This window comes from Rhipicephalus microplus, unplaced genomic scaffold (genome assembly GCF_043290135.1).
Source record: "Rhipicephalus microplus isolate Deutch F79 unplaced genomic scaffold, USDA_Rmic scaffold_12, whole genome shotgun sequence".
Taxonomy (NCBI): Eukaryota; Metazoa; Arthropoda; class Arachnida; order Ixodida; family Ixodidae; genus Rhipicephalus; species Rhipicephalus microplus.
The window spans coordinates 30302174-30317809 of NW_027464585.1; the positions used below are offsets into that span (position 1 = coordinate 30302174).

Sequence of the window (15636 nt, forward strand, 5' to 3'; positions counted from 1 at the left end):
ACGTTTTGTGTTATACGTGAACTATGGTGCACTATTTTCTTTTTACGGAAGTGGTTGGCAGCATGTTACCTACGCCTTTCACATAATCAAGGGAAAATATTTTTGCAGTGTGTATTAGCTGCATTTTAGCGGTACATACCTACGGAGCAGAAACCTGGAGGCTTACACAGAGGGTTCAGTTTGAATTTAGGATGACGACGCGAGCGGTGAAAAGGAAAATGATAAGTTTAACCTTAAGAGACAAAAAGAATACACAGTGGGTCAGCGAACAAACCGGTTTTCTGTATATCATAGTTGAAATCAAGAAGGACTTGAGCCGGGCACGTAGCACGTAGGCAGGATAACCGCTGGCCATTAAGGGAAACTGACTGGATTCTCAGAGAAGGCAAACATACGAGGGAGAGACAGATAGTTAAGTGGGCCGATAAGATTAAAACGTTCACAGGTATAACGCGGCAACGAAAAACACAAGACCAAATTCATTGGCAGATCATGGGAAAATCCTTTGCCCTGCAGTGGGCGTAGTCAGGCTGATGATAATGATGACTTTGCTTTTACTCACCTTCTTTACGACATACGCATAGAAAGAGGGGAAAGTCTCACGATTTTGATATACGTGTACACAATCTGCCCAAACTACCACCGATAGACACGTCAAAGAGGAAAGCTGAGTTCTGCGTCCCCCCATCGAGTTGGTGTGAGACCCCACCCCTTCCGAAAAAAATTTGCTGGCTACGCCCCTGACGCTATGAGCATAGCATGTACTCATGATTTACATGACACCTATGTCATGATTATCATACTTGAGCGTGTCATTTACCTTCGTCGTCAATTCATGTCATCACCAGCCTGACTATGCCCACTGCAGGACAAAGCCTCTTTCAAGATCTACCAGTCAACCCGGTCCTGTGCCTGTCGCTCCCACTTTATACCCGCAAACATCCTGATCTCATCTGCCCACATAACTTTCTGTCTTCCCCTAACCAGCTTAACTTCTCTGGGGATGCAGTCAGTTATCCTGCGCATACGCTGTACGTGCTTATTGATTCTATAAAGGGTACTTACCATCCTTTCACAAATGCTATAGTATTCCTCTATGTTACCAGCTGTATTTCTGCGGATATGGAACACCATGCCGAGTTCTTTTCTGCCAGCCAGGCCACGATAGCAAAATATGTGCCCAATCTCTAGCACTGTATAGACCTTCTCTGTCCTTGTATTCAGTCACGTGATAGCAAATTTAGTATATGTGGAGCTAGCGAAACGACTGCGAACACTCTATGAGCGTAGTATGCAGTCGTGTTTTACATGACACCCATGTCAGGATTATCATGTTTGGCCGTATCATTTATCTTTGTCGTCTATTCACGTAACGTGATACCGAATTCAGTATATATGAAGCTAGCGAAACGGCCTAGAACACGCTACGAGCACAGCATGTAGTCATGTTTTATATCACACGCATGCCATGATTATTAAGTTTGGACGTGTCACTTGTTTTCGTCGTCCATTCAAGCCACGTAATAACAAGTTTAGTGATATGCGAAGCTAGCGAAACGGCCACGAGCGCATCATGAGCATGTCAAGTTTCAGTTCTTACATGACGCACCTCTCAATATTATGATGTTTGCACCAGTCATATACCTTCGTCATCTATTCACATCCCGTAATGCCGAATTTGGTATATGTGAAGCTAGCGAAACAGCCGCAGCACACCACGAGCGAGGCGTGTAGTCATCACTTACATGTCATGCATGTCATGATTTCCACGTAAGGGTCTGTCACTTGTGTTCACCATGCCGTCATGTCATACCATAACAGTTTTGCAAAATGTCATGTGAACGAAACCAACGCAAGAGCATCATGACCATGAAATATAAGTCATGACATTAATGGCATACATGTTATGATTTTCATGTTATGAATAGTAAGCTATACTCGTCATACAGTCATGTTATGCCATACCAATTTTGGTATCTATACAATTAGTGAGACGGCAAGGAGAACCTAGGCGGCTGGATAGATAGATAGATAGATAGATAGATAGATAGATAGATAGATAGATAGATAGATAGATAGACAGATAGATAGATAGATAGATAGATAGATAGAGAGATAGATAGATAGATAGATAGATAGATAGATAGATAGATAGATAGATAGATAGATAGATAGATAGATAGATAGATAGATAGATAGATAGATAGATACCCCGGTCCACTTCATGGGGTATATATGCGCATTAAACGCGAGAGCGTGAGTCAGCGCCGCCAGTAGCCACGACAGCGAGTGTAGAACATTCTTTATATGTCTGTTTTGAATAACGTAGCACGTGAACCTATTACGAGCTGGCCGCTGACCAATAATCCCGCGTGTACTACCTGAATCCACCAAGTCTGCACACTCCTTTCCTTCATTCATTGCGAGGGCCTCGTTCTGGTAGAATTGGTGCCTCATACTGGGATTGAGTCTTTTGTAGCCGCTCAGGGAGCAAGAATAATGCTGTTTTGGAGCAGTTTTGGAGTAGTAGGAAGCAATGCAGGTTACTCTTGGAGCGTACTTCTAGGGTAAAATTTTCCAGTTGATTGAACTTTTCATATTTCCGGGAAGCACGAGAGAAGGTTCCAGTAGTTTACTCGCCGCATAAGACTGTATATTGTCACGGGGTCGTGACGGGGACGAATGGAGCACACCGCGAGTCGAGTGGGCGTGGGAACAGCGCAGAAATGCGGCACCGTAACTTTGCTCGCTTGTTCACACAGGTTGCTTCACTTCTTCACTTCTGCTCGTGGCTATCACCGACTGTTGGGCATGAGCCACGGACAGTGCTTCTGCCTGATAGCGACCAGTTTTCGGCCAGTCCAGGATTTGGCCGGGAACACCCCTGCAACATCTTCCCGAGCCAGGCGGCCACTTTATCGGTCATGACGTCATCGCAAGCCCAGGATAAAAACGGATGGCATGAACCTGGCCTCTCCAGTGGGCGTGGGAACAGCGCAGAAATGCGGCACCGTAACTTTGCTCGCTTGTTCACACAGGTTGCTTCACTTCTTCACTTCTGCTCGTGGCTATCACCGACTGCTGGGCATGAGCCACGGACAGTGCTTCTGCCTGATAGCGACCAGTTTTCGGCCAGTCCAGGATTTGGCCGGGAACACCCCTGCAACATCTTCCCGAGCCAGGCGGCCACTTTATCGGTCATGACGTCATCGCAAGCCCAGGATAAAAACGGATGGCATGAACCTGGCCTCTCCAGTGGGCGTGGGAACAGCGCAGAAATGCGGCACCGTAACTTTGCTCGCTTGTTCACACAGGTTAGTAACAATACTCTTTTATATGTAAAGAAGTTCAACAATGTGTGCTTGATGCTGTTCCCACGCCCGGGAGTCTTGTTGTCTCTGGTAAGTGAATGTGTAGATGTTATATCTATGCTTGTTTTGCTATCTGGCGACGTTGAAGAAAACCCAGGGCCCAATAAAAAGGTTCCTGAGTCTGACGTATCGAACAGGGCTCATGAGCCAAAATTTAGTGACATGTTTGCTCTTCTGCAGAGCGTGAACTCTCGAACCGAAAAAATGGAACAGGACCAAGTGAAGTTAATATCTAGCGTGAATGAAATTAAAAACAACCAGGAAGCAATCGAGCGCAAAGTTAACGACATCGACCGTAGGCTCGCCGCTGTCGAAGCAAAAGCGTGTGACAACGCCGAGGTCGGGGATGAACTTTTGCAGCTAAGGCAGCTAACCGACCATCTGAGCAGAGAAAACGCTAGGTTACACGATGAACATTCTCAGCTTGAGGATAGAATGAGACGCAGTAACCTCTTGTTTTACGGTTTGACAGACTGTCCGCAGGAGAAATGGAACCAAACTGAAGAAAAACTGGTTAAAGAGATCAGTACCGTTTTTAAGTCACCAGTGCCGAGCGAAGCTTTTGAGCGAGTACACAGGCTAGGAACGTACAGGCCCAACCAAAATAGACCAGTTATTGCCAAGTTTGCATCTTTTAAGTTAAAGCAGGAATTACTATCGCTCAGCGGAAAATTCAAAGAGAATGGCATCACTGTAAGTGCGGATTATTCCCTTCAAACACGGCAGGCGCGAAAGAAGCTTGTAGAATTTGCCAAACAACGGGACGTTTCTTTCAAGCTTCGGTACAATAGGTTGCACATAGGTGATAAACGTTACAATTACAATTTTTCTGACGACAGTGTGTACAAACTTGGCGGCGCCTCTGGGGGATTCGTTAATCGGCAGCTTTCAGGCAAACCCTCAGTTTCCAGAGCACCGTTATCAGCTGCAAACTCGCCGCAGTAGCGACACGCGAGGGGTGGGGGGCGGTGCCCAAATAATTCGCTTTCTTTTCTTTTCACGAACATCAGGAGTGTCTTATCGAAACGCGATGAACTAAATGCGGCGGTCGACTCATGTGACGCTGACGTTGTATTGCTAACTGAAACGTGGCTTACTTCTAAAATTAACAGCAGTGAATTGTTTGATTCTACAAAGCGTTTCAATGTGTATCGTCGTGATAGAGGTGATAGATGCGGCGGTGGTGTACTCGTTGCTGTAGCGGATCATATTTCTTCGTCTTTTGTGCCTGTTGTAACCAATTTAGAGATCATATTTGTTGAAATTTGCACATGTTATAAAAAGATTATCTTGGGTATCTGCTACCGTCCACCATCCTGCGATCCGAGCTTTGTTAATAGCCTTCATGATGTGGTTAACTTAGTTATGGAACGTTTTCCTAATGTACCAGTCCTTTTAGCCGGAGACTTTAACTACCCAAATATATTTTGGTCCAGTGATGTACCTCAGTTAAGTCCGTTCTCTACTGACAGTTATAATTTTTTGAGCTTTTGTTCTGATTTTAACTTTACGCAAATTGTCACCCAACCAACCCGCATTACACCTACTACTTCGAGTGTTTTAGATCTCGTGTTAACCAACGTGCCTGACCTGTTCATGTCTCCACTTTGTTTGCCTCAATTAAGTGATCATTCTTTGCTCCATTTCACTATGGATGTTTGCGTTCCTCACCATGAAAATTATACTAAGCGCATTAGAGATTACGCTGCTGCCGATTTTGATGCCATCAATAGAGAACTTTGTTTATTTCTGGACAGCTATCTTGATGAATTCGAGGCTCGTTCCGTTAATTCGAACTGGATTTTGTTAAAAGAGAAAGTAGCATACCTGACTGAAACGTTTGTTCCCCTGCGGCTAGTCACCACCAACAAGCATGCTCCTTGGTATAGCCAATCTTTGAAAAGGTTGGCTAATAAGAAAAAAAGGCTGTTTCGGTCCGCTAAAGTTTCTAACTCGCAGGCCAGATGGGATTCTTATTACGTTGCTAATGGGGAATATAGGAGGGCCACAAAAGCAGCAAAGGAAACCTACTTTAATAACACACTCCCCAATATGTTAGTCAACAACCCGAGACAATTTTGGAGGGTGGTGAATAAAAAAGATACTCGCGAAATAACACTTAAAACTTCGGACGGGGTAATCCACAAAGATGACTGCGCTGTTATTCTCTGTGACACCTTCGCGGCGGCAGTGTCAGGTCTCCTCAACAAAGGTTCAAACCCTGTTTGTCAAGCTAGTGGTTATCTCCCGATGGAAGCAATTCGTTTCGACACAGCAGGTGTACAAAAAATAATAGAAATCTTAAAATCTCGTCTTCCGCCGGAATTGACAACATTACTTCCAAGTTTTTAATCAACACTAAAGTCTACCGCGCCATAATCTTAACAAAAATATTTGAGCAATCTCTGGAAGCGGGCTGTCTTCCGGATGATTGGAGTGTGGGAAGAATTATTCCATTCTTTAAGTCAGGTGATAAACTTTGTCCGGAAAATTACAGACCAGTATCAATCACTTCGATACCATGCAAAATTATGGAACACGTAATTTATTCGCAGCTTGTAAAATTTTTAGAGGGCAATTCTTTCTTTACTGATTCGCAGCATGGATTTCGTAAAAACTTTTCCTGTGAAACGCAACTAATATGTTTTATACATGATTTGCATTCTATTCTCGACAACGGCACACCCATTGACTGTATCTTTTTAGATTTCTCAAAAGCGTTTGACAAAGTACCTCATGATTTACTCATTTTAAAATTACGGAGCCTCAATATAGATGATAACGTCCTCGCGTGGGTGATTGCTTTTCTCAGTAACCGTTCCCAATGTGTAACTGTTAATAACTTTGATTCGCCCAGGGTCCCGGTTGGCTCTGGGGTCCCACAGGGCTCTGTGTTGGGACCTTTGCTCTTTCTGGTCTATATATATGATTTGCCTCTAAACATTACTTCTTCAGTGAGTCTTTTCGCAGATGACTGCGTAATTTATCGGGCAATTAAGGGTCATTCAGACGTTCTAGAATTGCAGGCTGATATGGATCGGGTTCAGGAATGGTGTGAGACTTGGGGCATGGCGTTAAACGTTAACAAATGCAAGTACATGCATGTTAACCGACACAGCACTAGTATCAGGTCGTATCATATTAATAATGTTCTTCTCGAAGTAGTAAATTCTTATAAGTATCTGGGTATCCACATAACTTCTACATTGTCTTGGAAGACACACATTGAATATATTGCAGGTAAAGCTAATAGCACGTTGGGTTACCTTCGAAGAAATTTTAATCAGGCACCCGTTTCCTTGAAACCCTTACTCTACAAAGTATTGGTACGTAGCAGATTAGAATATGCAGCATCTGTTTGGGACCCTGGTCATGACTCGCTTATCTATGAGTTAGAACAAGTGCAGAATCGGGCAGCGCGCTTCATCCTTTCAAATTACCATCGCACCTCGAGCGTCACATCAATGAAAACTACACTAGCATTACCCCTACTGTCTCTTCGCAGGAAAGTGTCTCGGCTGTGTATATTCCATAAAATTTACTTCACCAATCCGTTACTCAGAAGCAGATTATTGGCCCAACCAACTTACGTTTCCACTCGCATTGATCATCGCCATAAAGTAGGACTTCCTTTAGCACACACCAAGTGTTTTCATGATTCATTTGTGCCAAAAACATCTGTATGTTGGAATCATCTTCCTTGTGATATTGTTGGTATAAAAGATGCCGCTTTATTTAAAACTGCCGTCACTAATTTTATTTGTACGTAACCTCAGTTCAACCCTGTAGCAAGTGATGATTGCAATTCTTCAGTTGTTGTATTTTGCTTTGTATGCTGTACATGTATGTATGTACCCACTCCCCTCTGTAATGCCCTCGGGCCTTGAGGGTAACTGAATAAAATAAAAATAAAATAAAATAAAAATAATAAATTGTTTATTTGGGCGAACCTGTGCCAGTAAACGGAAAGTCGGACTACAGTAGCAGTCTTGGACTGATAGCGGCGAACGGAGCGTCGGCCGTCGATCAACAACTGACAAGTGGCGAAGTGCGTCGGCATTTATACTCTTGCCATCGAATGTTCTAGTGTTATCACTGGGGGCGGCATAGGTTCCAGAATAATCTGTATAGTTCGCGCAGTGGGCGTTATCTTAGCGAAATGATCTACTACAGTCCTGAAGCTTCTCGAAAACTGCAGGCGCGGTTTGCGCTGAGAATTGTGTAGTGTATTGGGGCGATAACAAATCTTGAGGAATGGAACGTGGCAATATATACCATGTAATGATTGATTTGTGAGGTTTAACGTCCCAAAACCACCATTTGATTATGAGAGACGCCGTAGTGGAGGGCTCCGGAAATTTCGACCACCTTGGGTTCTTTAACGTGCACCCAAATCTGAGTACACGGGCCTACAACATTTCCGCCTCCATCGGAAATGCAGCCGCCGCAGCCGGGAATTGAACCCGCAACCTGCGGGTCAGCAGCCGAGTACCTTAGCCACTAGACCACCGCGGCGGGGCTATATACCATGAAAGACTGCACACACACACACACACACACACACACACACACACACACACACACACACACACACACACACACACACACACACACACACATATATATATATATATATATATATATATATATATAAGGGGAAGAAGTGTATACCTAAGGGCTCGTTTTTCCGTGTTTTTAACACAATATTAATGAGATATAACAGAAAGTAATGCCAAGGAATGTACCGCGGAAGTTATTAAAATCAATGGAATATAAATAAGAAGAAAAAAAAGTGGATGGAAAAATAACCAGCCGTGAGCAGGAATCGAACCTACGACCTTCGAATTACGCGTTCGATGCTCTAACCATTGAGCTATCACAGCGGCCCTCCCTCCATCCACTTTTTTGGGTTTATCTGTGAATTTAGAAGTAAGAGCGACAGTCAGCGCCATCTATAAGCCAAACAACGAGTGTGAAAACACTCTTATGCGCATCTTTGGCGTCACGTAGCACGTGAACTTAATATGAGCGGGCAGCTGATTAATTGTCCCTCTTATACAACCTAAACACACCAAGTCTGCCAGTACGAGACCCTCGTTCAATGAAATAAGGGAAAGAAGTGTATACCTAAGGGCTCGTTTTTCCGTGTTTTTAACACAATATTAATGAGATATAACAGAAAGTAATGCCAAGGAATGTACCGCGGAAGTTATTAAAATCAATGGAATATAAATAAGAAGAAAGAAAAGTGGATGAAAAAATTACCAACTGTGAGCAGGAATCGAACCTACGACCTTCAAATTACGCGTTCGATGCTCTAACCACTGAGCTATCACAGCGGCCCTCCCTCCATCCACTTTTTTGGGTTTATCTGTGAATTTAGAAGTAGGAGCGACAGTCAGCGCCATCTATAAGCCAAACAACGAGTGTGAAAACACTCTTATGCGCATGTTTGGCGTCACGTAGCACGTGAACCTAATATGAGCGGGCAGCTGATTAATTGTCCCTCTTATACAACCTAAACACACCAAGTCTGCCAGTATGAGACCCTCGTTCAATGAAATAAGGGAAAGAAGTGTATACCTAAGGGCTCGTTTTTCCGTGTTTTTAACACAATATTAATGAGAAATAACAGAAATGAATGCCAAGGAATGTGCCGGGGAAGTTATTAAAATCAATGGAATATGAAAGTTGAAAGAAAGTTGAAAGTTGAAATTTATTTCACCACAACGATACACCGTGATTTACACAAACAAGAAACAATTGTGGCATGGAAAGTAGGAAAAAAGCTGCGCTATAGCAGCTTGACTAGCCCCACCTCCCATTTGTACAAGGCAACAGAAACAATGGCACACCAAGCTCCATACGGTGCTCACGTATGATTGAAAGAAAAAAGAAAAGAAAATAACATTCTAGTGGTTGTTTATGAAGTACAGAATAGATGCACACTTGGGTGTTTACAAACAAACAATTTTTGGGAAAAAAGGCAACCAATATAAGACGCTATAACAGAAAGGGGTACACTTAAAATTTCATGCATTTACAAGTACTGGGTGTAATTTTTCTGGGTTTATAGTTCCTTATACAAACAGGTTTAATATATCACTACTTGAAAGGAGACGCAATTGCTGTTCTGTGAGCTTGAACTTATTTAGTATATGGGGAACAGAGTGCTTTAGCATTTGGAGTCCGTAATTTGTTCGCGGTCGGGGGATGTGCCAGTGTTCAGAACTCCGCATCGGACGCAACAAAATTTTCGGCTGTAAATGTGCTAAGCCTCTCAGGTTTGCGCAATTCTTTCGCAAACCTGAGATATAAATAAGAAGAAAGAAAAGTGGATGAAAAAATTGCCAACTGTGAGCAGGAATCGAACCTACGACCTTCGAATTAAGCGTTCGATGCTCTAACCACTGAGCTATCACAGCGGCCCTCCCTCCATCCACTTTTTTGGGTTTATCTGTGAATTTAGAAGTAGGAGCGACAGTCAGCACCATCTATAAGCCAAACAACGAGTGTGAAAACACTCTTATGCGCATGTTTGGCGTCACGTAGCACGTGAACTTAATATGAGCGGGCAGCTGATTAATTGTCCCTCTTATACAACCTAAACACACCAAGTCTGCCAGTACGAGACCCTCGTTCAATGAAATAAGGGAAAGAAGTGTATACCTAAGGGCTCGTTTTTCCGTGTTTTTAACACAATATTAATGAGATATAACAGAAAGTAATGCCAAGGAATGTACCGGGGAAGTTATTAAAATCAATGGAATATAAATAGGAAGAAAGAAAAGTGGATGAAAAAATTACCAACTGTGAGCAGGAATCGAACCTACGACCTTCAGCTGCCCGCTCATATTAAGTTCACGTGCTACGTGACGCCAAACATGCACATAAGAGTGTTTTCACACTCGTTGTTTGGCTTATAGATGGCGCTGACTGTCGCTCCTACTTCTAAATTCACAGATAAACCCAAAAAAGTGGATGGAGGGAGGGCCGCTGTGATAGCTCAGTGGTTAGAGCATCGAACGCGTAATTCGAAGGTCGTAGGTTCGATTCCTGCTCACAGTTGGTAATTTTTTCATCCACTTTTCTTTCTTCTTATTTATATTCCATTGATTTTAATAACTTCCCCGGCACATTCCTTGGCATTACTTTCTGTTATATCTCATTAATATTGTGTTATAAACACGGAAAAACGAGCCCTTAGGTATACACTTCTTTCCCTTATTTCATTGAACGAGGGTCTCGTACTGGCAGACTTGGTGTGTTTAGGTTGTATAAGAGGGACAATTAATCAGCTGCCCGCTCATATTAAGTTCACGTGCTACGTGACGCCAAAAATGCGCATAAGAGTGTTTTCACACTCGTTGTTTGGCTTATAGATGGCGCTGACTGTCGCTCTTACTTCTAAATTCACAGATAAACCCAAAAAAGTGGATGGAGGGAGGGCCGCTGTGATAGCTCAGTGGTTAGAGCATCGAACGCGTAATTCGAAGGTCGTAGGTTCGATTCCTGCTCACAGTTGGTAATTTTTTCATCCACTTTTCTTTCTTCTTATTTATATTCCATTGATTTTAATAACTTCCCCGGCACATTCCTTGGCATTACTTTCTGTTATATCTCATTAATATTGTGTTAAAAACACGGAAAAACGAGCCCTTAGGTATAGACTTCTTTCCCTTATTTCATTGAACGAGGGTCTCGTACTGGCAGACTTGGTGTGTTTAGGTTGTATAAGAGGGACAATTATTCAGCTGCCCGCTCATATTAAGTTCACGTGCTACGTGACGCCAAACATGCACATAAGAGTGTTTTCACACTCGTTGTTTGGCTTATAGATGGCGCTGACTGTCGCTCCTACTTCTAAATTCACAGATAAACCCAAAAAAGTGGATGGAGGGAGGGCCGCTGTGATAGCTCAGTGGTTAGAGCATCGAACGCGTAATTCGAAGGTCGTAGGTTCGATTCCTACTCACAGTTGGTAATTTTTTCATCCACTTTTCTTTCTTCTTATTTATATTCCATTGATTTTAATAACTTCCCCGGTACAGTCCTTGGCATTACTTTCTGTTATATCTCATATATATATATATATATATATATATATATATATATATATATATATATGTATATATATATATATATATATATATATAGTGTCATGACCAAGAAAGACGCTGGCGCTTCGGCGCGTGGGCAGCTAAGGGAAAGTAGAGGAAGAGGAAGACAGAATAAGAACAGCTGGCCCAGGATCGGGTGTTGGCACTTGTTCTCTGTCTCGCTCATCACAATGGCGCAGTCGACGAAGAAGAAGTCTTACGACCCGGCTTCGTCATCCAGGACCGCAGCGGTAAGCGCCGCTTGAGGACGGCGTCAAGGCCTCCTCGGCAGCTGTTCACCTGCCGTGACTGCCACCACCGTTCGGGGACGGCGTAAAGGCCTCCTCGGCGGCTGCAGTACTCGTTACCGGTACCATTTCACAATGGACGCCGTCCACGCGTCCTTGGCTATAGATTCTGCCGTCAGCGCAAGCCGGCAAGTGAACCCTCTGCAGAAAGCCACCGGTACGTGTGTTCGTGGTTCGTCGGCAGCGCGGGCGTCTCCATCAAGGAACGCCGTTCACGCTTCGTTAGCGATGGGGTCCCACCCGCCACTTCAGCCACCCTTCAGACCACCTGTGGACGGTGTCCAGGTCTCCCCTGTGGTTCTAGGCCATGGCCTGATTGAAACCCTGCCACCGTTTAACGGCAGGGATCCGCACCGGCTTCTGTCCCTTGGGAATGCCGCTCACGTTTCCCATGGCATACATTCCCGTTGTGGTACTCTTTCAACAAACGAGCCGCCACGGAACGCCGTCCAGGCTTCCCTGCTCGTCGACCTCACCGGGGTGAGTGCCGCAATTGCTACTTACTCAACGACCACGACCACTGACTCTTCAGGCTTAACGCCCGACAGCACCGCGGACCTGCGGCGTACCATCGCGCTACTCCGCGTCGAGACTAGCGAACTGACAGCGTTGATCGCCGAGCGAGCTCCTACAATGTTGCCAGCATTGTGTGACATTAACGCAGTGTTGGATGTAGCTGCCTCATACCACCTTGAGGCAAGCACACCGGAGCAACGCAGGGAGCTTCGGTCTTCTCTGATCGAGCTCTCACACCAGCTCGACTGCTTCGCGTCGGTGATCTCTGCGTTGCCAACTGCCACCTCACAATCACCAGCCGTCTGCGAACTACCGGAATTCCATGTGGTCTGGAACGACGCCGACAGCTGGGTGGCAACCGTCAACGCGATAGCAATGCGCGAGGCCTGGACAGAAAATAAAAAATGGACCGTGGCTGTAGACCGTCTTCGGGAAAGTGTAGTGGCGTGGCACTGGTATGAGAGCTTCAAGCAGCAGTCTTGGGTGGAGTGGAGCTCCAAGCTCATAGCTGCCTTCAGCAGGACGCTCTCCAATTTCCGTTCCACCACCCCGTCCAACCTGGCCGGTATCGAAGAGCAAGCTTCAGAGGCTTTCCACCTCGAGGCTGCAGTTGTGCGCTGCAGCTTACCACTCGAGAAGTTCCCGAAGGAAGTTCACTGCCGCCAGAGGCTGCTACCCGAAGTCGGACCTCTTGAAGGGCGTTGCTCAAACGAAACAGCCGCAGAGAATCATCTCGACTGTGCTGCATTGCCCTTCACCAACGCAACCCCATTCGCCCACCGAGCTGAAGTGGAGCAACACCTCGAAGGTTCCTCGGAGCCCTTCAGCCGCGCGGCAGAAAGCTTCTCCGCCTGTCCTACGAATGACGTCAGACGCCGGCCGACAACTGAACCCTCTGCAGAACCTGCGTCAACTGATCCTTCCCGCAGAGAGAGTCTGCATGGCCGAGACCGACCACAACGGTGCAGCCAGTCTCGAACTCCCTATAGACTTGTGGAAGACTCTGGCACCCAGTTTCAGCGTGGCCAAGGCCGACCTCCGAGATGTAGCCACTATATCGACCGCCAGATCTACCTTTGGCAGATACCGGGACGAAATCGCGGCCGAGAGCGTCGGCAGCAACGGGGCATCCAGTGCCGGCCGCCTGAGTCCAGAGCACTTTTTCAAAAGACATCGCTCCATGTTGCATTGTGGTCCGGGCCGACCACCACGATGCAGCCAAGCCCACCCACCATAAACTTTGCCGCCAGCTTCGCGCGCGCGCAGTCATGGCCGCGTGGGCAGCTAAGGGAAAGTAGAGGACGAGGAAGACAGAATAAGAACAGCTGGCCCAGAATCGGGTGTTGTCTCTTGTTCTCTGTCTCGCTCATCAGAATATATATATATATATATATATATATATATATATATATATATATATATATATATATATATATATATATTGTGAGCATTGTTTATGCCTCCCATCTTTTCATCTGTACATACACATCATCACTAGTGAAGCTTAGGTTGTGGGGCCCATACTCGAGACAATAAAGAAGAGTCTTGAGGGTACTGCACGCCATCTTACAAGTGGTGGAGAGTGCTGCCCAATTCCTGCGTCCTCTCGCGCTCTCGAACAACCCCAGCGTCTTCTAGAACACATCCCTGGAGCTCCGTTCAGGCCGCCGCTTAAACGACCTGGGTTCGGTAATGTCGCAAGCCGACCAGCCCAGCGCAGCAGCTGCGCTACCGCTCCCACAGCCAAGGAACCCTTTTCACCTGGTCACCAGCCTTCAAAAGGATCCTCCGCTCTTCTCAGGACTTCCGGGTGAGGACGTGGAAGATTGGCTCGAGAAGTATGACCGCGTGAGTGCCATCAACAAGTGGGATGAGCCTGCGAAACTCACCCGCGTTGCATTATACTTGAGCGGCGTCGCAAAAACGTGGTTAAACCACGCTACAGATTTTTTGACATGGCCCGCCCTTACGCGCCAGCTCCGCCAGATTTTCGCCAACCCGTCGGTGCGCTCGGATATCGCCAAGAAAAGGCTTGGTGCCCGTGTTCAACGCCCCGGCGAGTCTTACACTTCTTACATTGAAGATGTTCTCGCCCTTTGCCGCCGCATCGACAACCATATGGGGGAAAACGACCGTGTGCGCCACTTGCTAAAAGGCATTGCGACTGTCGCTTTTAATGCGCTTGTGGTGCAGAATCCCCGGACCGTAGCCGATGTTGTAGCTACCTGTCAGTGCCTTGAGGAGCTTCAAACCACTCGCGTGCAACCTGATATGCCTGATCTCAGCTCGAGTCATGACACAACAGAGCTGCGTGCATTGATCCGCTCTATCATCCGCGAGGAACTTCATGCACAGGCTTAACCTCACCCCCTGGATATCCGAACGACGCCACCTGCTACTAGTTTACGCGGCGTCGTGAGGGAGGAACTGGCATTGATCACAGACACACCAGTTCCGAGTTCTCATCCCGTACCCATTCCAAGTTATGCTCACGTTGCTGCAACGACACCTGCGCCCTAGCAAAGCCTGGCCTCGATGACAATCTCACCAGTTCCGAGCTCATATCCTGTGGCCATGCCAACTTATGCTCAATTGCTGCTAGGACACCTGCAACCCAGCAAAGCCCAATGCGGTACCAGCGGCCGAATTGCATGGTTCGCTCAACTCACTCGCACCGCGACCATCTTTCCAGCCTTACAACGACTGGCGCACTTCGCGGCCGACTTGCTTCTATTGCGGCATCTGTGTTCACATTTCAAGGTTTTGCCGACGCCGTCAGCGAGACGAAAGACGAAGCTACCATAACTTTGAACGGGAAGACTTCTACCCCACTGGACCACCCTATCGCCGACTGTATCAAAACAGCACACGTCGGTCGCCGTCTCCGCAGAACTTTGGCTGAGTGGGCAGTTCCCGTTTCTCACGTCGTCGCTCACCTTCACCGATGCGTCGTTCCTCTTCTCCTCTCCGACCTTCTACTTCAATCCCTGACCGCCAACTGGAAAACTAAACAGTGCAGCTTCGGGAGGGAAAGCTGCATCTTTCGAACTCCGTCAAACTCCTCCGGACCGCCCATCGAATGTTTTATTAGTGTACGTTTAAGGTATACAGACAGAGGCACCCGTAGACACAGGCGCATCACTTTCCGTAATTCGTGCAGACTTTTGTGCCCACTTGAAAAAAGTTAGGACGCCATACGATGGCCCTCCCCTTCGTTGCGCAGATGGAGTCCCTATTCAGCCTTCAAGTGTTTGCACAGTCCGCGTTTTCATAGATGGCATCCTTCACCACATTTAGTTTCTTGTACTTCCTTGGTGCACTCACACAGTAATTTTAGGATGG

General features: G+C 46.1%; 5 non-coding genes across 5 annotated transcripts; 3 read left to right on the plus strand and 2 right to left on the minus strand.

Moving 5' to 3' along the window:
• Nucleotides 1-8181: 8181 nt before the first annotated feature.
• On the minus strand, nucleotides 8182-8254 carry TRNAT-CGU (transfer RNA threonine (anticodon CGU)). Its single transcript has one exon. It is a non-coding gene; the product is annotated as a tRNA-Thr (tRNA).
• Nucleotides 8255-9723: 1469 nt separating this feature from the next.
• Nucleotides 9724-9796, minus strand: TRNAK-CUU (transfer RNA threonine (anticodon CGU)). Its single transcript has one exon. It is a non-coding gene; the product is annotated as a tRNA-Lys (tRNA).
• A 570-nt stretch (nucleotides 9797-10366) lies between these two features.
• TRNAT-CGU (transfer RNA threonine (anticodon CGU)) lies at nucleotides 10367-10439 on the plus strand. The gene has a single exon. It is a non-coding gene; the product is annotated as a tRNA-Thr (tRNA).
• A 383-nt stretch (nucleotides 10440-10822) lies between these two features.
• Nucleotides 10823-10895, plus strand: TRNAT-CGU (transfer RNA threonine (anticodon CGU)). The gene has a single exon. It is a non-coding gene; the product is annotated as a tRNA-Thr (tRNA).
• Nucleotides 10896-11278: 383 nt separating this feature from the next.
• Nucleotides 11279-11351, plus strand: TRNAT-CGU (transfer RNA threonine (anticodon CGU)). Its single transcript has one exon. It is a non-coding gene; the product is annotated as a tRNA-Thr (tRNA).
• Nucleotides 11352-15636: the final 4285 nt, after the last annotated feature.